This window comes from Theropithecus gelada, chromosome 7a, assembly GCF_003255815.1.
Source record: "Theropithecus gelada isolate Dixy chromosome 7a, Tgel_1.0, whole genome shotgun sequence".
NCBI lineage: Eukaryota > Metazoa > Chordata > Mammalia > Primates > Cercopithecidae > Theropithecus > Theropithecus gelada.
Genome location: NC_037674.1, coordinates 48,583,059 through 48,609,841, shown reverse-complemented (window position 1 = coordinate 48,609,841; position 26,783 = coordinate 48,583,059). Strand labels below are relative to the sequence as shown.

The 26,783-nt window shown below is 44.4% G+C and overlaps 1 pseudogene; it reads left to right on the top strand.

Moving 5' to 3' along the window:
- Window positions 1-1,705: 1,705 nt before the first annotated feature.
- The window catches only part of LOC112627505, a 64,693-nt pseudogene continuing 39,615 nt past the window's right edge, over window positions 1,706-26,783 (top strand).

Sequence of the window (26,783 nt, the reverse complement as noted above, 5' to 3'; positions counted from 1 at the left end):
ATGTTTTCTTTGCCGCTTTCATTCTGTTTTATGTTTAAGTGTTCTCTCTACGTAGATAATGTCTGTAGCTATAACTGTGATCCTCCCCTCTCTCAAATTGATGCCCAGTATTCCTCTTTGCTTCCTAGAGTGCTATATCTGGAGATCCTACTCAAACTCAATAGATCACAAAATGAGCTCAAAAAGATCCCCTAGGCTGGGCATGCTGGCTCCAGCCTGCAATCTCAGCATTTTAGGAGGCCTGGGTGGGTGGATCACCTGAGATCAGGAGTTTGAGACCAGCCTGGCCAACATGGTGAAACCCAGTCTGTACTAAAAGTACAAAACATTATCCGGGCATGGTGGTGCCCACCTGTAATCCCAGCTACTTGGGAGGTTGAGGCAGGAGAATCGCTTGAACCTGGGAGGCGAAGTTTGCAGTGAGCCAAGATTGTGCCATTGCCCTCCAGCCTGGGCAACAAGAGTAAAACTCCATCTCAAAAAACAAAACAAAAAAAACCCCTAGAAACACATATTACTTGTGTTCAGTGTTTTGTTAATGTCACCACCACAGTCCTGATTATCCAAGCTGTTAATCTTAGTGTTTTCACAGATTATTCCCTCTCCACAAATTTCACATCCAATTCCTCTTACCGCTAGCAGTTCTCCTTCCACAATATTTTGCACCTGTTTTACCATCAGTGTCCCCATGTTGTCGTACCCTACTTCTATTCAAGTTTAGATCCCTCACTTGACCTAGATGAGTAACCTGAAACTGGTCTTCAGCTTCCTCCATCCTCACATAGTTTTACCGTAGAGCAACTCTGATCATGTCATCTTTTGCTCAAAAACCTCCAAGAGCCAACTCTCTTCACCAATTTCTTACCAAAACTATGCATAAAGTAAGATGAGAAAAACACACAAGGAGGCCATATGACTTCCAATCTGAGCAGATGATGAAATTATACTCAGGTGGAGAACAGGGAAAGTAGATTAAAAAGTAGAAGGCTTCGTGTATTTTCTGTGAGTCTCCACTACCCCAGTGTTGTATCAATAAGTGTCCTACAGTCCTGGGATTCATTCCCTGCCTAGTCACCCAGCTGTATAGCCCAAATCAGAGTAGAACTGGAGAAGCGGTGGGGAGAGCAGGGAACTAGCCTTGAATGGTGGCTGAAAGCCAGGGACTGGGAAATGGTTAGCTATGTGTACCCATGGGCCTGGCCCAGTCCTTGGAATAAGATCAGTGCCAAGGAAGTAGCCTAGGGTGGAGCAGGGAGATGGAGGGGGCAGGGAGTCAATGAAATTTCATGAAGCAATGAGATTGAGTAAGAGTTATTGCCTAGTGGGTCAAGCTTAGTAGAGAATTTTAAAAAGCTCTTCCCCTTCTTTTATAAAGTGAACTATACAAAGCACCTAATTCCATTCTTATTCCTTCTTGGATGAAAGGACTAAGTGATCGGCATCAGTGGAGCAGACAGAGGTCGAGACAAGAGGAAGGGCAGCAAAGTACCAGGAGGAGATCTGACTGGCAGGCTGGCTGAGCATTCCAACCTCTAAGATCAACCATTAGTCCTAAAGTTCTGGTATCTTCAACAATGTGATAAAATAAAAGAGATCTGCCTGCCTAGGTTGAATAGGTCCTAGAGAGTTCCAATATGAAAGCTCAGTATGACTGGATCAAATAGTGTGAGACAGGGAGAGCTTGCAAAAGACCCTCTGTCAGACCATGACAAAGGCTGTCCTAAAAAGTGCCAAGCCTGGGGAGCTCGAGGTTGGCAAGGCCTACCCAGATGCTATGAAGGCTTCCCAAAGGCCTTTGGCTATGATGACTACCGGGGGCTCTTGTGCCTGCATTGCCAGCCAGGTTCAGCTGTAGGAGAAACATGCTGTGGGAGCTGAGGCCACAGTGGAACAAGCAGCCATGGTGTTCATGTACAAATGCCAGCCTGTGCCAGGAACCCAGCCTGGGACTGGGTGGGGTAGGATAGCTATTTCAATCACTTAGCGTCCACCAGCAGCCACTAGCTAAGTCCCTACTGTGTGACATCCTACACTAGGCTAGGGAAAAACTGGAGAAAAAGCAGTCCCTGTCTTCGAGGAATTCACAATTTATTAGGGGAGACAGTGTTGGGAACAGGCCCCCAAATCTGGCCATAAACTGGCCTCAAAACTGGCCATCAACAAAATATCTACAGCACTATGACACGTTCGTGATAGCCATGATGCCCACGCTGAAGGTTGTGGGTTTACCGGAATGAGGGCAAGGAACACCTGGTTCACCCAGGTTGGAAAAGCACTTAAAGGCATTCTTAAACTATAAACAATAGCATGAATGATCTGTGCCTTAAGGACATGTTCCTGCTGCAGATAACCAGCCAGACCCATCCCTTTATTTCCTGTAAGGAATACTTTTAGTTAATCTATAATCTATAGAAACAAGGCTTATCACTGGCTTGCTGTCCATAAATATGTGGGTAAATCTCTGTTCGAGGCTCTCAGCTCTGAAGGCTGTGAGAACCCTGATTTCCCACTCTACACTCTATATTTCTGCGTGTGTGTCTTAATTCCTCTAGCGCTGCTGGGTTAGGGTCTCCACAACTGAGCTGGTCTCGGCAAGACAGACCAACAGAAGGTGATTTCAGTGCAGTATGGGGCAGGCAGGAAAGCACCAGGTAGGACATCAAACTCTGGCCCGGGCATCAGTGAAAACTTCCTGGAGAGAATCTTGATAATTCATTGAACATGGGAAACTGTCTGCATTCCCCAAATCCAAGCCAGAAAGATCTCTGTACAGAAATTTGGTGCAAAAGAGTCTGCCTGGTCTTTTGAATCTCAGGAGTTTAGGATATCTTTGGCATTTCAGGGAGCAGCTCACCCCAGCATTGCAGACCGGAAGGTCTCAGAGCAGCTACACCATTGCATGTCTCTGGTTAAATGGCCTTCTCTGGGTGATATATTCCTCCACTGGTGGCCATGATCAGCTATATCTCACAGTCGCTGGACATCTGATTATCAAGGTGCCTGGCTCACAAGCATGTGGGTCAATAGTACTCTCATCATCCAACCCCAGAAACCTAGGGGCAGCCACTGGGTTGAGATCAGAAGCAGACGGAGGCAGACACTAGTGAAACCCCCCACTGTCCGCTCTGCACACACCAGCACAGCCTCTTTCTAACTCCTTCCCAGCTCCCCTCCCTGCCCAAAGGAAGAACAGGTGCTAATCTCACAGGTCAGAGTCCAGAATATTCACTGGGCCACATTTTATTGGTAAACCGCCAGGTCACTGTACATTAAAGGCAACACCTTTTCTCCTCTGTCCTGCTTTGGTCCTAGGAAGGTCTCGGTCTTTGGGGCCTCCTGTGCTTTTGCTTCCTTCCTGTATGTGGTGAGCAGACCCAGGTTGTGCTGCCACCTCAGCGTGGGTCTGGCCGTGCCTCTCTGTTCCTGGATATGTAGTCAATAAGTAAGTTCAGTTGGGGCCTGCTCTCTCCTTAGCATGTGTACTTGTGTGTGCTGCCACCAGATTTAGATTCAAGAGGAGGGGAAGTAGGGAAGCAGCCACCTGATACAGTCATTCTTTCTCCAGCTTTTGCATTGACGTGTCAGCTACCAATAAGGCTAGCAAAAAAAAATATATAATTCACATCCTGTTATTCCTCCTTATATGAGAGGCCAAGGGGCACTGAATGATTGGCAGGACAATATTTTAGCCTTCCTGGGTCCCTAGCGGTAATGCCATTTTACTATTTATAGTTCTGCTGAAACCCTAACCCAAGCCTCTAACCGTCTCCTGCAAAGGGAAAGCAGAGCCTTCTGCTTATGGGCATGTTGGACTGAAGCCCAAAATCCTTGGGATCCTCCGAGGCATATTGGCTGAGCTTCAGGAAACAGGAGTGAGCAGACAGGCCACTCAGGGCTTGGGGTGAAAGTACCAGCCTTGTACCAGCTCTCCAGAGGGAGTCGGCTGTGCCAGGTGCTCAGCCTCGCCTTGATAGTGATGCATTGTGGCATGAGTCTGGTGAAGTATTCAGCTGGGAGGTCTGGCCAACTGCTTCCCAGGGATGGGTGTGTTGTGGGAGGGGGATGGAGGAGAGGAAATCATGTGGGTCTTCCTTGGAATTATCTCTAAGGGACTCATACTCCTGGATGAATCTTGGCCAAAAGGGCCATGGTAGCTGAATAATGGCCCCCGAAGATGGCCTTGCCTCATCCCTGGAACCTGTGAATATATTAAATTTGCATGGCAAGAGGGACTTTACAGATGCAATTAAGGTTATAGATCTTAAGATGGGCCAGGCACAATGGCTCATGTCTGTAATCCCAGCACTTTGGGAGGCTAAGGCCGGCGGATTACTTGAGGCCAGGAGTTCAAGACCAGGCTGGCCAATATGGTGAAATCCCACCTCTACTAAAAATATAAAACTTAGTGGGGTGTGGTTGTGGGTGCCTGTAATCCCAGCTACTCAGGAGGCTGAGGCATGAGAATTGCTTGAACCCGGGAGGTGGAGGTTGCAGTGAGCTGAGATCCTGCCACTGTACCCCAGCCTGGGTGACAGAGTGAGACTCTGTCACCAAAAAAAAAAAAAAAAAAAAAAAGATGGGAAGATTATCCTGGATTAGCCGGGTAGGCTGAGTGTAATCACATGAACCATTAAAAGTGAAATAATTGGCCAGGCACAGTGGCTCCCGCCTGTAATCCCAGCACTTTGGGAGGTCAATGCAGGCAGATTACTGAGGCCAGGAGTTCAAGACCAGCCTGGCCAATATGGTGAAACCCCATCTCTACTAACAATACAAAAATTAGTGGGGGGTGGTTGTGGGCACCTGTAATCCCAGCTACTCAGGAGGCAGAGGCAAGGAGAATCACTTGAACCTGGGAGGTGGAGGTTGCAGTGAGCCGAGATTGAGATTGCGCCACTGTACTCCAGCCTGAGCGACAGAGCAAGACTCCATCTCAAAAAAAAAAAAAAAAAAAAAAAAAAGGTACAAGAATCTTTCCTAGTTGAAGAGTGAGAGATGCAGCAAAAGAGAAGACAGGAAAGGTAAGGCATGAGAAGGACTTGACCCTTTGTTGCTGGCTTCAAAAATGAGGGGGAAGTGAAGGAATGTGGATGGCTTCTAAAAGCTGAGAATGACCCCTGGCCAACAGCCACCAAGGAAATAAGGACCCCAGTGCTACAACCACATGAAACTGGACCCTGCCAGCAACCTTCATGAACCTGTAAGTGACCCTCCTCCAGTAAGGAACACAGTTCTGCGGACACCTTGTAGTCTGGTGAGACTTATGTCAAACTCCAGACCTGCAAACTGTGAAATAATAAATGGGTGGGTTTTTTTTGAGCCCTCACATTTGTGGGAATTTGTCATGGCAGCAATAACAAATTCATACAGAGGTGGAAAGCCAAGAGGTATTACTGAATCCATCAGTGACCTTGGTCTTGGGGTGCACTTGTCCATCTGTATTTTCTTAAGTGGCTGGTAGGTGAGATTTTTAAAACAAACTGTGATTCTCACAGGAATGTCCTGCCAGTTTCTTGGGGCTCTCATTCTGAACAGGAAACTACTCTGCTTCTTGCCCACCTACCATGGTCATGGATGATATCCTCTGACAGTCCTGGTCCTATTACCTCTAGATGGCTTTCTCAGGAGACCCCACAGTTGCCCTGAGTCTTTCTGAGAAGAAAGAGTAGCCCATGGGCAGGGAATAGCTATGTCTGGTGCAATCAGGGATGGCATGCTCTGTGTCCCACAGGAGAGGATTGTGGAAATCAGGGGTACCATCTCATCTTTGACGGTGTGGTTCTAGACGTTAGGACAGAGCTATTAGCTGAGAAGTCTTTGAGTCTTCCTGGAGACTGGGTCAGATAGAATTATGCCAACCCTAAGCTGTGGGATTAGCCAAGGACAGGCCTGACACTTCCTGAGGGGCCAGCTGGGGACATTGCTTGGGAACTAGCTATCTAGAAGATGGGCCTTCCCAGGTAGGATCCAATTAGCTAGGAGCATGTTGGTGCATCTGGGTTTTTGCCTGTGTTTGTCTCAGTTGGCTCACTCTCTTTTTAAAAGAAGCAGATTCACTCTAGGAACCACCTGACATCGCTCACACACCTCCCATTAGCCTACCGGGAAGAAGGGAAACAAGGCAAAACCCAGACTTCTCCAACTTGACCAAGTTGTCCAGATGGCAGAAAAGGCAACAATTTAGGAGAGAAATCAAGGCTCTCTGCCTTCACCAAGTCTTTCTGGCAAATAAACAGGGGAAAATCATGATTAGATTCTAGCCTTGCAGCTTAAATGCTAAGTGAAGATTCAAATAGAAGATTCAAAACCAAATCAACAGGAAAAGGAGTCAAGGAGATTTCATGCATAGCATTTTCAAGCAAATGGTAAACCCTAAGAGAACTGCTCTCCATTAAAGATAGGCAGTAAAATACTCAGCATGAAACCTATGCAAAAAAGCATCTGCAAAAAAGAACATAGTAGACAAAAGATGGATGAAGAGAATCCTTCTGAAGTTTTTCTCTAGGAAACAGAAGAATGACAAGATCTCGGACTGGTGAGGGGCTGGAGCCCGGCCCTTTTATGCTCTGCTGGTGGTGACATAAATTGGCCCAGCCTTTCTGCAGTCCACTGGGCTGGCAGGAATGAACATTTTAAATGAGTGTACCTTTGACCCTGTGATCTCACTTCTTGTAATTTACCCCTGGACAATCATTGCCGAAACAAATGGAGATCTAAAGACAAGTCTTTCCCTCTCAGCCTTGTTTATAACAGTTAAAAGTGGATGGCTGAATCATTGGTTTAAAAAATATAAAGAAATTATGGCACTTCCATATAGACAATATATAAACGACGATGTAGATCTTCATTTGATGATATGAAAATTTGCCTATCACATGTATAATTGAGTGCAAAAAAGAGATAACAGAACAGCATGATCCCATTTGTATAATATTTTAATAGGTGCACATGGAGGGATGTCTGGAAGGATGTTCACCCTAATAGTTGAATTTTACTTTATTCTTTGTACATTTCTGTATGATCACAATATTTATAATAAGCCTAAATCTTTAAAAGAATAAAGCTACTTTCAAAATAAGAAGGATATAATAGAAGTCTGCTCAATCTACCAGTTGTGATAGGATCTATAGTTGACAAGTTGGAAATTGCCAGTTACTGTGAGGTATTTTAAAGAATGACATAAGCATGTGTTAAATATTTTAACTTAAAATATATAAATGAATGCCCATTCACTATCTTTTGATATAGGGATATTTTCTTTTTATGCTTCATAAACCTAATCTGAATGGAGAAGCCTTCTAGATTTTTCCCCATAATACCTGCCTATATTTAATCTGATACTGATTATTTTTAACTAAAAAAATTTTTTTAGAGATGAGGCCTTACTCTGTCACCCAGGCTGGCATGCTGTGGTGCAATCATATCTCACTGCAACCTTAAACTTCTGGGGTCAAGGATCCTCCTACCTTGGCCTCCCTAATTGCTGGGATTATAGGCATGAGCCACCACGCCCAGCCCTAATCTGAAACTGACTTTTTAATCACCTTTATCAAGTCAATACTCAGTCTGAACACTCCCTCCTCCTTGCTTGCTTCTAGATTAAGAGTGGAAAAGTTGGCCGGGTACAGTGGCTGATGCCTGTAATCCCAGCACTTTGGGAGGCTGAGGCACTCAGATCACGAGGTCAGGAGTTCGAGACCAGCCTGGCCAATATGGTGAAACACCATCTCTACTAAAAATACAAAAATAACTGGGCGTGGTGGCAGGCACCTGTAATCCCAGCTACTCAGGAGGCTGAGGCAGAAGAATTGTTTGAACCCAGGAGGCAGAGGTTGCAGTGAGCAGAGACCGTGCCATTGCACTCCAGCCTGGGCAACAGAGCGAGACTCCATATTAAAAAAAAAAAAAAAAAAAAAAGGAAAAGTTGCTTTTCCAACCTTCTCTTTAGCAGGAATGGCCAGGTGGTAAAATTCTTAACAAGGCATTAGCCATCTACTAAGGGTTTCTGGGGTAGCTTTAGCTTGCAGCTTTCCATTCAGCCATCCAGTCAGCTACTAACATTTTGTTCCTTCCCTTCTATCCTAATTTCTCTTCTCCTGTCCTTCTAACACTGAACCTGCCTTTCCACTGAGCATTGGCCTTTGCAGGACATCACTGCAGATCTGTGGGACTCTTCCACTCCTCTGCATTAATTAGAAGTTGTCGCTGCATCTGCTGTAGCTCACATGCATGACTGCTGCTACTCTTGGACGCTGCCACCTCTGCCATGCCTTGTTGTCACCGTCATCCACACCACTGCCAATAGTGTCAAAGTGGTATAGTGGTCTATAGCAAAATGAGCAAGGGTTACAGTATCTGTACTCCTTGAAATGTTATGCTCTATTGGAAGAACCCCAAGTGAGAGCTGTGTATACCCCTTTGTGTCCCTGAATTTTCAGTGAAAGAACCCTTTCCATTTTAATTCACACTCTCTTGCTGTGCCCCAAGCCACAGGAGACTGGCTGGAGCAGGTCTGAGGGATGGACACTCAGCTATATATGGAATTATACCTCACTTGAAAACCAAGGTTCCATCAGTGGACCAGCTTGGTATCTGGACTCTTGTGCTGAGTGAGTTTTCTACTAGCAGGCTCCTACCCCCTCGTGCCAACAGATCCCACCAAGTTCTCTAGACATGGCTACATTTTATTGGTGAACACACTTGGACTCCAACTGGGTCTTCCACTGCAGACTTTTTGGGAAAGGAGAAGGAAGCAGGGAAATATTCTTAAATATGTTGACTTTGAAACAAATCTTATTTTATGATTATAAAATTAATACATACTTTTATAAAAAATATGTAAAGTACATAGAGAAAAAAGACCCAGTGAAGAAAATAAAATTCACCTGCTATCCCACTACTTGGAAAGAATCACAAATAGGCTGGGCATGGTGGCTCACGCCTATAATCTTAGCACTTTGGGAGGTCAAGGCAGGCAGATCACTTGAGGCTAGGTGTTCAACACTAGCCTGGCCAACATGGTGAAGCCCCATCTTTACTAAAAATACAAAAATAAGCCAGGTGTGGGGGCATGCACCTGTCATCCCAGCTACTCTGGAGGCTGAGGAACGAGAATTGTTTGAGCCTGGGAGGTGGAGGTGTCAGTCAGCTGAGATCACACCACTGCACTCCAGCCTGGGCAAAGAGCAAGACCCTGTCTCAAAAAAGAAATAAATAATCACAAATAATGTTTTGATGGTTTTTAACTCCTCCATTGTTTTATATTGTTAAGATTACATTTAATATAATTTTATAGCTTGCTTTTTAATGACCTATCATGATGTCAGAAGCCATTTCCCTTGATACTAAAAATTATTTATAAGCAAATTTTTATTTTATTTAGATAGGGTCTCATTCCATCACCCAGGATGGAGTGCAGTGGTATCACAGCTCACTGCAGCCTCAACCTCCCTGACTCAAGTGATCCTCCCACCTCAGCTTCCTGAGTAGCTGGGACTATAGGTATGTGCCACCACACTTGGCTAATTTTAAAATTTTTTTGTAGAGACAGGGTCTCACTATGTTGCCTAGGCTGATTTGAACTCCTAGGCTCAGGTGATTCTCTAATCTCAGCCTCCCGAAGTGCTGGATTATAGGCATAAGCCACCATACCTAGGCCTATATGCAAACTTTTAACGATTATCTGATGCCCAGTGTTATGTGTATTAGGAGTGTTTTGGTAGAAAATCACAAAAATCCACTCAAGTGAGTGTAAATTTTTTTTTTAAATGAAGAAACTTTGTTACGGGATCAGGGATGTTTCCTGGAAACGAAAGGAAGAGACACAGCCAGACCTCAGATCTAGATTGTGAACAGATACTAGAAAAAGGGGTAGGAAGCCCACAGCACCCCTTCCCTCCAACTTGCCTCTGTTCCCCTCTGTACTTCTCTATTTTTGTATATGGTCTTTTGCAGAAAATATGGCCATTGACCACTCCTGAGTTTGCATGTCCAGGAACTCCAGGGAGAAGCTGATCTCTTTTAGTTCTCGTTTCAAATATTTGGGAAGATGTCTTAATTGATTGACCCAGTTTTGATCAGGTGCTGATCCATTCAACAGTGGGCAAGATGACCACAGTCATTCAGTAGGAACTTGTCATTCAGTAGGAACATGTAAACAGTGGCAGTATGAGGGGTTAAAGGAAAGGGAGCTCCCAGAATACTGGGAATCAGTGGAGTATGGTCAGGCAAACTATGTGTTATCCCAGAGCTTACCAAACTATTTCCCAATCATTTTGATCAGTGCTTGCAAGTAGATACTGGGTTGGGAATGAGAGTTGATATGTTGCCTCACCCTGCTATCCATGAGCATACAGGCCCCAGCTCCTACCCAGCCAAGGTACCAACTTGTACTTACAGATGGGTATTAATGGAACCGACGGAGAACTCTTCTGGGTTATCAAAGACTGTTGCTGGACGTCTCTAGAACCGAGCAGGGAAATTTCCATATGCAGCTCTCCCCTCAGGAAAAAGCTTCAACGTGTCCATAATATGAGAAGCCTCTCATTCAGTAGAATTAATGACTGGTAAATTTTAACAAAGGAAAGGAAATACTTCTTTCTATCCTGAATAACCCAGTCTGTGGCAGGGGGTAATTTGTATCGGGAATAAGGCTTGGATTTCCGAAGGAGTTGGATGGTTTTATGATCGCTAGTAACACTCACAGTTATGCATGTGTGGATTTCGTATTTCATGGTATGAGCTGATTGCCTGGAGGGGTCAGGAAGGCATATTTTCCAGAATTATATGAGTGGGTAGGTCCATTATCAGAAACCGTTATCTTCTTCTAAAGCATTAATTGTCGGTCATTGACTCGGTGAAACTATCAGAAATGAAACAAAACCAAGCCCTGTGTATTCTAGGCTTATTTCTGAGGTCTCACCGGCTTACAAATGAGCCTTGGGGGATGCTGTGGTTCAGTGGTCCTAGCCCAAGGCTGGGAGGAGGCAGGAACCGGTATGGGTTCCATACTGATTTGCATAGATTAAGATGTAGGGGAGTTTCCTGCCTCACACAGGAAGGAATCTTTCCCAGACACCTCCCGTCAGAACTCCCTTCAGGCTCCAGTGCAAGGAGTGGATCATGCGTCCCTGTCCTTGTACATCGGAGGTTGGCAAATGCAGCTTTCAGGTCCCCTCCTCAACACCCTCCTGTAGTAGAAGCTGGATTGGTCAGCAAGAAAGCCTTGCTGTTGGGTGGGCAGCCGTGAGTGTCTGTCTACCACCCCACTGTGCACAGAGCACTGGTGCTCGGCATCGTCATGGGACACAAAACAAGTATAAGTCAGTTTCCACCCTCAAGGAGCTCAGTATCTTTAAGTACAACTGAAATAATGGTACTGATCGAGTCAGAAAAGAAACAAAAGGATGAAGAGGCCAGTATGTGCTGGAATAGTCTGAACAGACTTTTGGCAGAGGTAGGGACAGAGCAGGAACCTTGAATGGATGATGACATTTTGTTTATTTGTTTATTTTTAATTTAATTTTTGTGTGTTATTTTTTAGATAGATTCACTTTTGTTGCCCAGGCTGGAGTGCAATGATGCAATCTCGGCTCACTGCAACCACCACCTCCCAGGTTTAAGAGATTCTCCTGCCTCAGCCACCTGAGTAGCTGGGACTACAGGCATGTGCCACCATGCCCAACTAATTTTTGTATTTTTAGTAGAGACAGGATTTTGCCATGTTGCCAGGCTTGTGTCGAACTCCTGACCTCAGGTAATCCTCCCGCCTCGGCCTCCCAAAGTGCTAGGATTACAGGCATGAGCCACTGTGCCTGGATGGATGATGGAATTTTTAAAATGGAGGGAGAGAGAGGAGGACATTCCAAGCTGGGGAAGCACACACAGGCTAAGACAATGAAGCAGATAGACAAGACTGCTGCACTGCGGGGTGGGGGTCACCTAGATGCACAGAAGGGGCTCCCTAAACCAGGAGGCTCTAGGCCTCTGGGCCCCAAATGGTTGGCAGAGAGTTTGAACTGAGTGCAGAGGTCTTCATATCCCATTGAAGGTTTTTGAGCAAAAGTGCCAGTTGGCCCAAGGCAGGACTGTCTTAGGGAGATGAATCTGTAGTATGGTATAGAGGTAGAAGAAAGAGAGTCTTAAGGAAGCAGGTTAGGAGGCTGTTGAAGAGAATCAGTTATGAGGGGGACAAGAAAGGCCTGTGTTATGTCCAGGGTTCCAAATGAGGAAAGTTTTCTGGTTAGGGAAAGGGGTAGGAAACTCAGTGAAGGACCGATAGGGCTGGTTATTCAGGAGGCCTGAGCCTGGGAGGATCAGGCTTTGGGAGGAGACAAGCAGAATCCCAATCTGCATCCTCAAACTTGTAACAGTCCTGTGAGTCCAGAGAAATCCGTAGCTCAGCAGAGCTGCCCTGAGATCCTGGACCTTGGGGACAGCCTTAAGCTGGCAACAGAGGGTGACGCCTCTGCTGCTCAAAACCCAGGGTCCTTGAGGAAGATTCCACACCACACCACACCTCCCTGGAGTGTGAGTGATGAGGCCATTTAAATCCTGCAGGACCTGAGGTGAGGCTGAGCTTCCTGGAGGAAGGATCACCAGGGACTCAGGTGAGGGAAGTGAATCAGGACTGGATGACCATCAGACAGGGCTGTGACCTGGGAATCTGAAAGGAAAGGACAGGTCCAGGAGGCAACTTGAAATTCTATCTTCCAGTCAAATACTGGGGCAGAGCACAGATGTGCAGCTTCTCCAGGGGAAATCATTCATCAGGAATCATGTAGACCCTGCAGCAGCATCCGGAAGAGACCGGAAGAGTGAGCTGATTCAACTGCTTCATTATATAGAACGGAAACTGCCCAGAGAGTAGGAGGGACTTGCCAGAGATCAAAGAGTGAGTCCTACTGCCCACCCTAGTGCTTTACTAGCAGGGAGATTCTGGGCAAAACACCTAGAAAGCAATACATCTCCCTACTGTCTTTCCAGTTTTCAGCCTGCAGTGTGGATTCTGGAAGACTGAGCCTGTGTTTATCAGCTCAGATCTCCCTTTGCCAAGAGACTTGTTGGTCCCAGTAGGGTAAGCAATTGATCTCTCTTCTGCAGATGAATCCCATGTTGCTCTGGGTAGCATTTCCCCCTCTCCCCCAGGGCACAACACCTCCTCTTCCCACTTGGCATCTACGAGGGCTTTACCCTGGGGCAGCTGGCATCAGGCTTCTCTGGGCCTACAGAGGGCTACAGCTGTGCTGAAAGGGTAGTGACCAGGTCCCTGACCTATAAGCCCTCTGGAATATCTTCCCTTGGTTTCCCTTGAGGAACCAAGACAGGTTCTCGGCACTGAGGGGATCTGTGTCTCTATAGAGACTGCCCTTGGAGGCACAGGCGGCCTGTCCTTGCTGACCATTGGAGAGCTGGGGCTCAGATACACCCCTCGGATACCATGGCTCACAACAGCACCCAGAACTGCTGTGCTGGACCTTAGCATAATGTATTCATAAACCATGGGTTTTAATAATAAAGACCAGGAAATTGGAGCACTGGCTTTCAACCCTGGCTGCATGTTATAAATTACCTAAATTTTTAAAAATTTTTATTTATTTTTATTAATACATAATAGTTTTACATATTTATGGGATACATGTGATATTTTGTTACATGCATAGAATGTGTAATGATCAAGTCAGGGTATTAAGAATATCCACCACTTCAACCATTTATCATTTCTATGTGTTGGGAACATTTCAAGTCTTTGCTTTCAGCTATTTTGAAATATGTAATACATTGTTGTTAACTACAGTCACCCTATTCTACTATCAAACATTAGAACTTACTCCTTTTTTTCTCTTAAGAAATTCACAGTCTAAGTACTTATTCCTTCTATCTAACTGTATATTCGTATCTATTAGCAAACCTCTCTTCATCTCCCACACCCACATCCTTCCCAGCCTCTAGTAACTATCATTCTACTCTCTTCCGCCATACGATCAACCTATTTTTTTTTTTTTAGCTCTCACATATAGTGATTATACGTGATATTTGTCTTACTGTGTGACAAATATCACTTAACATAATGATCTCCAGTTCCATCCATGTTGCTACAAGTTACATGGCCTCATGCTTTTTTTTTTTTTTTTTTTTTTTTGAGATGGAGTCTCGCTCTGTCGCCCAGACTGGAGTGCAATGCTGCCATCTCGGCTCACTGCAACCTCCGCCTCCTGGGTTCAAGTGATTCTCCCACCTCAGCCTCTGGAGTAGCTGGGATTGCAGGGGCCCGCCACCATGCCTGGCTAATTTTTGTATTTTTAGTAGAGATGGCGTTTCACCACATTGGCCAGGCTGGTCTTGAACTCCTGACCTCAGGTGATCCACTCACCTTGACCTCCCAAAATGCTGGGATTACAGGCATGAGCCACAGCGCCCAGCCGGCTTCATTCTTTTTTATGGCCAAATAGTATTTAATTGTGGATCTCCTTGTGTCAGATCCAAATTCTTAGAGGAAGGGCTTTTGGCTTTTTCCCATTCAGCATGATGTTATCTGTGGGTTTGTCATATATGGCCTTTATTTTGTTGAGGCATGTTCCTTCTATGCCTAGTTTGTCGAGGGTTTTTGTCATGAACAGATGTTGAATTCCATCGAATATTTTTTCTGCATCCACTGAGAAGGCCATATGGTTTTTGTCTTTTATTCTGCTGATGTGATGTATCACATTTATTGATGTGTCTGCTGGACCATTGTTTTATCCCTGGGATAAATCCCACTTGATCATGGTGCATTACCTTTTCCTGTGCTGTTGGATTTGTTTTGCCAGTATTTTCTTGAGAATTTTTGCATCTATGTTCATCAGGAATATGGGCCTCTAGTTTTCTTTTTTCAATGTATCATTATCTGGTTTTGGTATCAAGGTAATGCAGGCCTTAATAAATGAGTTGGAATTTCCTTCTCATTTTTTGGCAATACTTCAAGGAAATTGGTGTTAATTCTTTCAGTTTGGTGGAATTTGGTGGTGAAACCATTACGTCCTGGGCTTTTCTTTGTTGAGAGACTTTTTATTACTGATTCAATGTTGTTACTCATTATTGGTCTGTTCAGATTTACTATTTCTTCCTTATTCAGTCTTGGTACGTTGTACGTATCCAGGAATTTATCCATTTCCTCTAGGTTTTTCAGTTTGTTAACATATAGTTGTTCACAGTAGTCTTTGATGATCTTTTATATTTCTGTGGTATAGTTGTGATATCTCCTCTTTCATTTTTGATTTTGTTTATTTAGGTCTTCATTTTTTTCTTGGTGAGTTTAACTAGCAGTTTATCAATTTTATCTTTTTTAAAAAACAACTTTTTGTTTGTTTGTTTCTTGACCCTTGGTACTTTTTTAGTCTTTCTTTAGTTCTGCTCTGATCTTTGTCATTTGCTTCCTTCTACTAATTTTGGTCTTAATTTATTCTTGCTTTTCTAGTTCCTTGAGGTGCATCTTTTGGTTATTTGAAATCTTTCTCCTTTTTGGATATAAGTGTTTATTGCTATAAACTTCCCTCATAGCACTGCTTTCATTGTATCTCATTGGTTTTGGTGTGTTGTGTTTCAATGTTCATTTGTTTCTAGACATTTTTAAATTTCCTTCTTAATTTCTTCATTGACCCCGTGGTCATTCAGGAGCATGTTGCTTAATTTCCATTTATTTGTACAGTTTCCCAAGTTCCTCTTGTTATTGATTTCTAGTTTTATTCCAGTGTGGACTGAGAGGATACTTGATATGATTTCAATTTTAAAAAATGCATTGGCACTTGTTTTGTGGCCTAATATATGGTCTATCCTGGAGAATGTTGCATGTGTTACTGATAAGAATGTGTATTCTGTAGCTCCTGAATGAAATGTTCTGCAAAGGTCTGTTAGGTCTATTTTGTTTAAAGTGCAGTTTAAATCCAATGTTGCTTTGTTGCTTTTCTTTCTAGATGCTCTATCTACTGCTAAGAGTGGGGTGTTGATGTCCCCAACTATGACTGTATTGGAATCTATCTTTCCCTGTAGGTCTAATAATATTTGTTTTATATAGCTGAGTGCTCTGCATTGGACACATATACATTTAGAATTGTTATAGCCTATGGCTGAATTGATCCCTTTATCATTAAATAATGACATTCTTTGTCTTTTTTTTTAACAACTGTTTTTGACTTAAAGCCTGTTTTATCTGATGTAAGTATAGCTATTCCTTCTTGCTTTTGGCTTCTGTTTGCATAGAATTTTTTCCCCCATCCATTTACTTTCAATCTATATGTATCTTTACAGGCAAAGTGAGTTTCTTGTAGGCAGCATATAGTAGGATTATGTTTTTTAATCCATTCAGCTAGTCTAAACCTTTTATGTGGAAAATTAGTCCCTTTACACTCAAGGTTATTATTGATATGTGAGGGCTTATTCTTGTCATTATGTTAATTGTTTCCTTTTTGTTTTACATATCTTTTTCTTTATTTTTCTTATTTTATTACTTATCATTGGTTTGGTAGTTTTCTACAGTGGTAACATTTGAGTCCTTTCTCCTTCTCACTTGTGTTTGCTCTACTTGTGAGTTTTATACTTGTGTGATTTTATGATGGTAGATATTGTGGTTTCACTTTCAGGTGTAGGATTCCCTTAAGCATTTCTTGTAGGACTGATTTTTGTGGTGATGAATTTCCTCAGTTTTTGCTTGCTGGGTAAGTCTCAGTTTCTCCTTTATTTATGAAGGATAACTGTTGGGTGTAGTATCTTTGGCTGATAGTTTTTTCTCTTCTTTCAGTACTTTGAATATATCATCCCATTCTCTCATGGCCTGTAAGGTTTCTGCTGAGAAATCCACTGTTGGTTTGATGAGGGTTCTCTTATGTGTCACTAGATGCTTTTTTCTTGCTGCTTTTGGAATTTTCTTTGTCTTTGTCTTTTCCTTTTTTTTTTTTTTTTTTATATTATTTAAGATAAGGTCTCACTCTGGAGTGCAATGGCATGATCACCATTCACTGTAACCTTGACCTCCCTGGGCTCAAGTGATCCTCCCACCTCAGCTTCCTGAGTAGCTGGGACTACAGGCATGTGCCACCATGCCTGGTTAATTTTTCATATATTTTGTAGAGATGGGATTCCGTCATGTTGCCCATGCTGGTCTCAAACTCCTGAGCTCAAGCAATCTGCCTGCCTTGACTTCCCAAAGTGCTACAATTACAGGCATGAGCCACTGCACCTGTACTGTCTTTTACTTTTGACAGACTATAATGTGCCTAAAAGACCTTTTTGGGTTATATCTATTTGGGGATAGCTGAGCTTCCTGTGTCTGGATGTCTAAATCTCTTACTACATTTGGGATGTTTTCAGCTTTTATTTTGTTAAATAGATTTTCTATGCTATTAAACTTCTCTTCACCTTTTGGAATGCCCAAAATTAGAATATTTTGTCATTTTATGATGTCCCATGTGTCATGTAGGTGTTCTTAATTTTTTTTTATTCTTTATTTTTTTCTTGTCTGGCTGACATATTTCAAAAGGCATGTCTTCAAGTTATGAAATTCTTTCTTGTGCTTGATTCTAGTCTATCGTTGAAGCTCTTGATTGTATTTTTTATTTCATTCATTGAATCTTCCATTTCCAGGATTTCTCTTGGCTCTTTTTTGTATCTCTCTTTTCAGTGAATTTCTCATTCATACCCTGAATTGTTTTTCTTATTTTTTATATTATGTATCTGTGCTTTCTTATATTTCACTGAGCTTCTTTAATATCATTACCTTGAATTATTTTCCAGGCATTTCATAAATTTCTTTTCACTGGAACCTATTGCTGGAGAATTACTATGCTCCTCTGAAAGTGTCATATTCTTGTTTCTTTGTGTCCTTTTATTGATACCTGCACATGTGGTATAACAGTGACTTCTTCCAATTTTTTGGATTTTCTCTTTTCTTTTTCTTTTCCTTCTTCTTTTTTTTTTTTTTTTTTTTTTGAGATGGAGTCTCACTCTATCACCCAGGCTGGAGAGCAGTGGCATGATCTCAGCTCACTGCAGCCTCCACCTCCTGGGTTCAAGTGATTCTCCAGCCTTAGCCTCCCAAGTAGCTGGGACTACAAGCATGTGCCACCGCGTCTGGCTGATTTTCGTGTTTTTAGTAGAGACTGGATTTCACCATGTTAGCCAGACTGGTCTCAAACTCCTGACCTCAGGTGATCCACCCACCTCTGCCTCCCAAAGTGCTGATTTACAGGCAAGAACCACCATACCCAGCCTTGGATTGTTTTTTTTTAGGGGAAGACTTTTTAACAGGAAAAAGTCCTCCCCTACAGTGTTAGTTGAGTAATGCACTTTGGCTTTGATTCTGGGTGTGTGCAGTAGTGTAGTCTGTGTACGATGTCTTTGGCTGCAAACATTATCAGTGGTATCTGTGATTTTCTTAGTGGCTTAGGCTATGGCTGCTGGTGGTGGCTGTGGTGAAGTTTTACTGGGGACAGAACACCAGATGGGCCAGTCGTCAAGCTCTAATGATGGCAGCAGTGGCCTGAGAAGGTCTGTCGTTGGGCCGCCAGGTGGCGTACATGAACATTGGTATTAGCAGGTCCAGGCAGGCTCACTCTTGGGCCTCCAGGAGGTTTGCTTGGGTGCTGGTAGTGTCGGTGGTGGACTGGGTAGGTGGGAGAGTCCTTAAGCCTCTGGGCCACATGCTTGGTGTGGGTAATGATAGTAGTGATGGTGGAACAGCCCCTGGGCTCCCGTATGTCATTCACTGGTGTTAATTGTGGCTAGGAGGGCCAGTCCCCAGGCCCCTAGGTGGCATGTGTGGGTGGGTGTCAGCAGTGGTGGTGGAGCAGGCTGGGTGGGCCCATCCTCAAGGCCCCCAGAAGGAGTGTCCAGATGCCAGCAGTGGTGGACCAAATGGCATGCTTGGGTGCTGGTGGCAGGTTTTCTGGGCCTGTTGTTAGGCCTACTGGTGGTACACATGTGCTCTGAGAGCAACTGACAGGGTGGGGCAATACTCTGGCTCTTGGGCAGCATGCTCAGGGACTGGGGTAGCAGTGCCAGGCAGGGCAGGCCTGTTCCCAGGTCCCCTCAACGGTGTACATGGGCAAAGGCTTTGGTGGGCAGGACAGGGTGATCCCCAGGCTCTGGGCAGTGTGCTCAGGTGGTAGTGGCAGCAGCAGCAGTGGGCAGGGAAAGCCTGTCCTCAGGGCACATGTAAGTCCTTGGGGCCCCTGCTGCTAGGGTGGGGAGACAGAGTTGCTGTCTGTGGTAGCTACCCCAGACAGGTGGCTCTCAGGCTCTGGGGAGTGTGTACATTCGGGTTCCTGCGTGTGGTGGCTGGCTGAGAGAAGCTATCCTCAGGGCACATGCAAGTGTGCTGTTGTTCAGCTGCTGGTGGGGTAAGGTTGCTGTCAGTGACAGTGGCCCCAGGCAGACAGGTTTCAAGCTCTGGGGCATGCACACTTCAGCTCCCTTTGTCTGGGGGACAGTCTCCTCAGTGCACTACTCTGCCCTTTCCCCAGCATACAGGACACAGAGTAGGCTGGAGTGCTGGGAACGCTGCTGTTCCATGGGGTCCACCTGCATCACGCCACTGCAGCCCTCTGGGTGGATGCAGGGGGATGTCAGTGGGGGTCCAGGGATATGGAGAGGCAGAGGCTGTTGGGCCCTGGGGGAGGGGATACAGTCTGGTAGGGGCTGAGCTCTCAAAATGGTACCATTCTGCATCTGCTTGGGTCTTAGGGGGTGATATGGTTTTGGTCTGTGTCCCCACCTAAAGCTCAACTTGAATTGTAATCTCCATGTGTCAAGGGAGAGACCTGTAATCCCTACGTGTCAAGGAAAAGAGTAACTGGATTATAGGGGTAGTTGCCCCCATGCTGTTCTTATGATAGTGAATTCTGAAAAGATCTGATAGTTTTATAAATGGTAGTTTTTCCCTGTACTCACACACATATACACTGTCTCCTGTCACCTTGTGAAGAAAAGTGCCTGCTTCTCCTTCCGCCATGACTGTAAGTTTCCTGAGGCTTCCCCATCCATGTGGAACTATGAGTCAATTAAACCTCTTTTCTTTATAAATTACCCAGTCCCGGGTAGTATTTTTATAGTAGTGTGAAAATGGATGAATACAGGCGTGTGGGACCCAATGCATACTTCCTATCTGCAGCAATGTTGTCATGTGGACTCCAGGGAGCTCCTTATACCAGTCTCAGGGCCCACAGGTTGAAGGACTCTGCTATGGCTAGGACTGTAGGAGTCCACAGTAGGAACGTGGACCACTGGAGATCTCTCATGTACTCTTCTTCCACACTGGAGAGTTTCTCCAGGTTCCTGGCTGATCCCAGTCAGGCCAACTGCCTCACTTCCTTTTCGTTAGACACCTCAGCTGTTTCCTGTCACTTCCATGCTGAATTCTAGAGTTCTCTCTTAGATGTTCTGTTCAAAGTGTTATTATCTAGTCATTATTTTGTTGGTTCTTTGTGGAGAAGAAGGGATGTTCAGTGCCTCTAGTCAGGCATCTTGAAGCTCCTCCTCACCTAAAATTTTTTTTAAATTTGGATGCCTAGGACCTCCTCCCAGAGATTCTAGTTTCCTGAGTCTGGGATGTGGCCTAAGCCTCAGGATTTTTAAGACTGATATGCAGCCAAAAGCAAGAATCCCTGAATTAGAGAAATTGAGATAAATTCATTTTATATTACAGGGAATCAAAATATGTCCTGTCATCATTTCATTTTGTATGGGTGCATCCAGATTCATCTGCTGATTTTGATTTACTTTCTGGTTGCTTTTGTCAGGGGCTTCCTTCCCATTTCTATTCACTCTCTCGCAATTCCCCCTAGATTCTGGGGTGAGTACATGGCCCATATGGATTCAGCAAGGCTCAATGAGCCAATGAGTTCTGAAAAGAAATTGTTGTTGACCCTTGTTAAAGACGGTAAGGCAGACTTTAGTTAGGACCATTATGATAGGTGTAAGGACCACTGCAATAGGATTTTGCAGTGGAGAGAGATTGGGCTCAACTCTGAATACAAGGAAGAGTGGGAATGTATAGCCAAGGAGCAAGGTGGGGATCAGTGGATAGAAAATTACTTAGCAGAAACATCAGAGGTAAAGAGAATCCTGGCTAAACTGACCAGACAGAATTCATGCTGAAGGCAACCACGGTGATCCTACATCACCGGGCGGATGGTGGAGTATGAAGAACCTCTGTAGATATGATTAGATTAGGGAAACTGACCTAGCAGGATTCTTACCAAAATTGGACACTGCAGAGGTAAACACAGAAGCCCAAATGTCCCAGCTTAGTTGAGAAGAGAGTTCAGGGGAGCCTGCAGAGAGTTTGTTCAAGGAGAGAATCTTTGTTGGAGTTGCAACCCTTGGATTTTCTCTGAAGCTACGGGGAAAGAGAAGCCCTCTTTCTTCTGAATTGGAACTGGTAGCCTGCGGCACTGGAGTTTCGGGGACCACCATGGAGAGAGGGTGAGCTTGAAAATGAAGCCACCATAGGGAGAGCAGAAAGAAGAAAAGGCACAGCAATGAGGACATCACCTGAACACCTGGGTCTTGGCATACATGAAACCAGGTACTCCTGGATTTTACTGTTATTGAGCCAAAAAATTGCAGGTTTTGTTTAATCTATTTGATTTTGAGTTTGTTGTTTGCATCTATAAGAGTCCTATCTATGATAAGAAAGTTTCTCAAAACCTTACAGATAAGCTCTTAGGTATGTAAAGGTTTCTTCTTTCCCTTGTGTTCTGCCTACATAGGTTGGCATGAGCAATTTAATGACCAGAGCAAGGCAATATTTTAGATTTAAATAGAGCTGGCTCTATGATACCAATCTCAGGGGTTTGCTGTGAGGATCACATGAGATAAATCTTGTAATGGATGGTCCAACAGGCTTTTGTACAAAAATGTCTTGCCGTTGTTATATTTTGTTGGTTGGTTAGTTTTAGAATAGCTGACAACAGCATCTCTGTCTGGGTTGGGGCAGGGACCACCTCATGCTATCCTTGTTATATAAATGGTCAGACCAACAGACTACCCACTTCTGGGGAAAAGGAAAGGTATAATAGAACTTTTATTTAAGATGGCAAAGACAGATAATCACTTAGGTGTCCAGAACTTTAGACAGTGGGAGAATCAATTTGCAGAAAGCACCCAGAGTCCCTCCTGGGAAGAATGGACTGAGAGCCCAACTCCTTCTCTCTGAGACCTGGAGCTGGTACCTGTGAAGGCCCAGTGCCAGAGAAGGGTGAGAACAATATTGAGACAAAGGTATCTTGAGAGCAGAAACAAAACAACAGGCAGCTCAGTACAGAGTAGTAAAGGACAAATGGGAGAGGATAGTTCTAGGTTTAGGACACAAGGCATCCTGGAGCCTGTCATAACCACTCTTTGTAGTGAAGACCTCCACCTTGCACAAGCAACTACATGCGAAATAACTGGTCACTCTATCCCCTAGTAGCAACCAGATAACTGCAGTAACAGCAGCAGCAGCAGCAGTGGCAGTAGTAGTAGCAGGAGCAGCAATAGCTAATGGTTATTAAAGCGCTATGCTAAGCACATTTACATCTACATCTCCTTTAATAATCTCAGCAATCCTATGAGCTTGATATCATTATTATCATTAGTAACAGAAGGTGCTTACTCTTTTCTACAGCTGGGAGTAGAAAAGATTAAGCACCTCGCCCAAGGAACTCTGACTCCAGAGCTCACAAACTCTACCACTCCTTGGTCATCACCCTGAAGACAATCTGACAAGTGCTTCCTGCCCACTGCCTCTGCCCCTCCATGGCAGGAATCCTTATGGGAACAGATTCTTACCCAAACCAAAGCTGGGGAAAGAAACAAGCAGCACTAGGACTTTGGGGGCCTCGGGTTGGAGCCATAATACTAGAGAAGTGGAATCACCTATACCCCTGCTACAGTTTGAATGTGTCCCCCAAAAGTATTGCTGGAAACCTAATCCCCAGTGCAACAGTGTTGACAGGTAGGGCCTAATGGAAAGGATTTAGGTCATGAGGGCTCCACCTTCATGAATGGGTTAATGCCTTAATCCCTTTATTATAGATCTCTTGCTCTTCTGCTCTCTCATTTAAATGCGCTCTCTTGTCCTTCAACTTTCTGCCATGGAATGATGCAGCAAGAAAGCCCTTACCAGACGCAGCCCCTTGATCTTGGCCTCACCAGCCTCCAAAACTGTGAGACAAATAAACTTCTATTGTTTATAAATGTCCCAGTCTGTAATATGCTGTTACAGCACTACAAAATGGCCTAAGACAGCTTCACAGGGCCTGCCACTCAGGCAGTCATTCCGTGGAAGAAATCAGAGAGGATGAGTTGCTCTGCTTGGGAAGAGCTCCACTGTACCAGGCAGCTTGTCCACACTGGGCAGCTTCTCAACACCAGGCAGTTAGAGCCCCTCCCATGCCAGGACAACACAGTAGATCATGGCAGAGACCAAGTCTTTTCTCCCTGTATCCCTTCTCTCTCACTCTTACTTTCTGTAACAGAAATGCACCACCAGCTGTTAGCAGGGCACATTAGCCCAGCTAGAGACTACATCTCCCAGCCTTTCTCATAGGTAGATATGTTCATGTGACTATGTTTTTGTCCAGTGAGATGTGAGCAGAAGCGGTAGGATGTGTTCCACTTTGGGGTCTTAACTAAAAAGAATTGGGTCCCTTCTCCCAGCCCCTTTTCTTTTCCTTTCCGGTTAGGAAAGAGTAACAAATGGGTCCTATGCCTTGGACCCAGAGATGGAAGCCATGCATTGAGGATGTACCTTGCCAGCTATTGTTGACATCTGAACTTTTATGTTTAAGAAAAATAAGGGTCTAAAATTTTCATTTTATAATCACCATATATTTTGGTTTATTTGTCTATAGCCTAACTACTATAATGTTCAAGCTCACTGGAATGTCCAGCTCCCTACGCAAAACTAACCAAAAAGGCTTGAAGCACATGGCGATTCCTAGGCAAATAAAGCTTTTGATGGGGGAGAGGAGGCTTATGGGAGGAATACAGAATTTCCTGATAATAACAGTATATGTTTGGCCATTCATGGCAAGGCAAGTTGTTAGTTAGGATAGAGTAGATTATGCTGTATAGACAAGCAACAACAAAATTCTGTGGCTTAACATGTAAATACTTATTTCTTACTCATGCAAAACCCACCACGGATCCAGTTGACTCTTGAGGGCAACCAGCCTCCATATGCGGTAACCCAGTGACTTGAGCTCCTCAGTCTTTTGTCCATGCCACCTATACACAAGGCCTTCTCCAAGATTGTTGCAATAGGAAAGGAGAGCATTGGGAGGTCTCACGCTATCAATTAAATGCTTCAGTCTAGTATGGACACATGCTACTTCCATTCACAACCCAACAACCAGAGCCGGTCATATGGCTCTGCCTAACTGCTGGAAGACAGAGAAAGAAACATTGTCCTTTTCATGCCAAAAGAAGAGCACAAATGGGTATGGGCATGCACTGGAAGTCTCCCCAGTAAGGGCGCCTCCAATTACACGTAAGGTACTCAGTAAGGGCCTTAAGTGCTCAATAAATTGGGCAAAGTGGGGAGGTGGGGCAAAAAACCCAGAGAGAGGAAAGAGAGAAGAGAGGAAGAAGCATGAAGAAAATTTGCAAAAAGAAGTTAGATCCGGAACCCAAAGCAAGCAGGCCCCAGGGTCCAGCCAGTGGTTGCTGGAGCCAGCTCATGTACTAGCTCATAAGCATCAGTTGCTAAATTTTCAGGAATGGAGGCCAGTTATTAAGCAGAACGATGATTAAAAATTAAATTATATACACTTAAAATCTTATCGAAGACAGACGTAATAAATACACAGATACATCACATCCTAATTCTCTGACTACATTTTACCATTAGCTGTGTTCTTGAGGTTATTTCCATTGATTACCGCATGGTGAACCCCACTTCCCAACTCCACGCCCAGCGACATGGCTTGGTAGCCTGTGGGAGTATTTACTCCTTGGGAATCAGGAAATGCTGCAAATCAGGGCTTTTATTCCCTAGAGAGCTGGTGAAACATTTATCAGCCAGGGAGTGGCCTTCCTTCCCCTGTGCATCTAAACTGAGAGTTGCAGTGAAGCTGGTAAGTGTGTCTTGACTTCTCCAGAGCAGTGCTGGGGCAGGACATTTCCATTTGTCACCAGCAACTGGTTGGGAGCAGGTAGTTTAGGGAGTGCTGATGGGTGAGCATTTCCATTTGGAGTTCCTATGGGAATGGACTACAGGGTTAGCAACCCTAAGTCATAGCGTTTTGCAAACAGATATTCCCTTCCAAGTCTGCAAAGCATGGCCCTCGCTCAGAAGCCTACATCATTGTTATGTTCCAAGGAACCAGAGGCTGGTGCTGAATAGTAATCATCACCTGCCAGGAGCCTATTGACAGGAGGACTGCCTGCTGCCTGTAACTCCTGGTAACAGGGAGGCCCTTCTGGGAGCTATCCTTACACTGGCTCCTCAATGAGATGGTGATGTCTTTCTCTCTCTCAAAGTATTTTTACTGGGTCTCTAAGACAGTAGCCACCAGAACCAGTGCCAAGGCTGACAGTGTGAACTGTGAGAGGCCTGAGTTTATTTGGCCAACTCAGAATCTAAATGTATGAGCATGGGACTTCTTTTTATAGCCACTGTAAAAATTCTCCTTACGCTCACTACTTCACTTTTCCCTTAAGCCCAATCCTCTCCCCACCCTGTCTGTACCCAGCTCAGCCATTACTGGCCACTTACCCTCCAGTGTGCAGGACCTCTTTTAAAGCACTATTAGATGTCTGGATGGTTTATGGATCTCCGGGCTTCTGACTCCATGTACTGCATTACTTTAAAAGCTAGACCATAAGATGCAATTGCAAAGGGGAAAGTTGGAGGGGGCAGTGCGTGAGTTTACTATTTAATGAGTGAATGTATTACACCAAATGGATGGAAACGCTATGCTAGCACTTTTTACTTCTTTATAGGTTTCTGATTTTTTTTTTTTTTAAATCAATTGGCATGTTTTTACTTATATTAACTCACATAGCCTCAGGATCTTCAGTCTTTTGGAGTCCCTCTCTTCAAGTGGTCAATTAAACATGCTGAAGCCTTCATCCCATGTACCACAGAAAAGCTACTGCCCTTCTCAGGATTTCCAAGGGACCCCCAGGGATTTCACAATCCCTTGGTTACATCACCTTGAATTTCTGCTCCCTTTGAGTTCTTGATCTTCTTTTGTCACCTGGCCTTAGAGTAATTATTTCACATTCTCCTTTGTTTCCTAAAGCTCCACTCAAATAAGGTTTTCCATGCAGCAGACCTTTTTCTAAGAGTTTGGGGATTCCTAAGAGGACTATAGGGCAATTCTGAGCAGGGAACAACCCACTGTAGAATTTCTGCCATCTTGGATATTATAGGCTTGAGCCACACACCATAGGAAAGCCTCAGTGGCCGTTGTTTCCCTTGGGCCCCAGCATCTGCCATTCTTTGGGCCTGTTCTCTCTCTTGTCTAGACTGTTTCCCCATTCCAGGGTCCCTCTCTTTGCCTGGTTGCCGGCACAAAACTGGTGGCCTTTTCAGAGTAAGCTAGCTCTCTTTGGTTTCAACCCTCTTTCATTTAGACTATCTCATAACCAAAGAGCCTGTTATGAAATGTCCTAACCAACAGAGCCATCCACCCCATGCAGCCGTCCTGGGCTACACCTCCAGCAACATGAAGAACAGACAGATGTGTGGAAGTTTTAAAAATGTACCTAAGACGTACCTGAAAACATACTTGCTGAAAAAAACCCTGAAACCACACAGACAAACC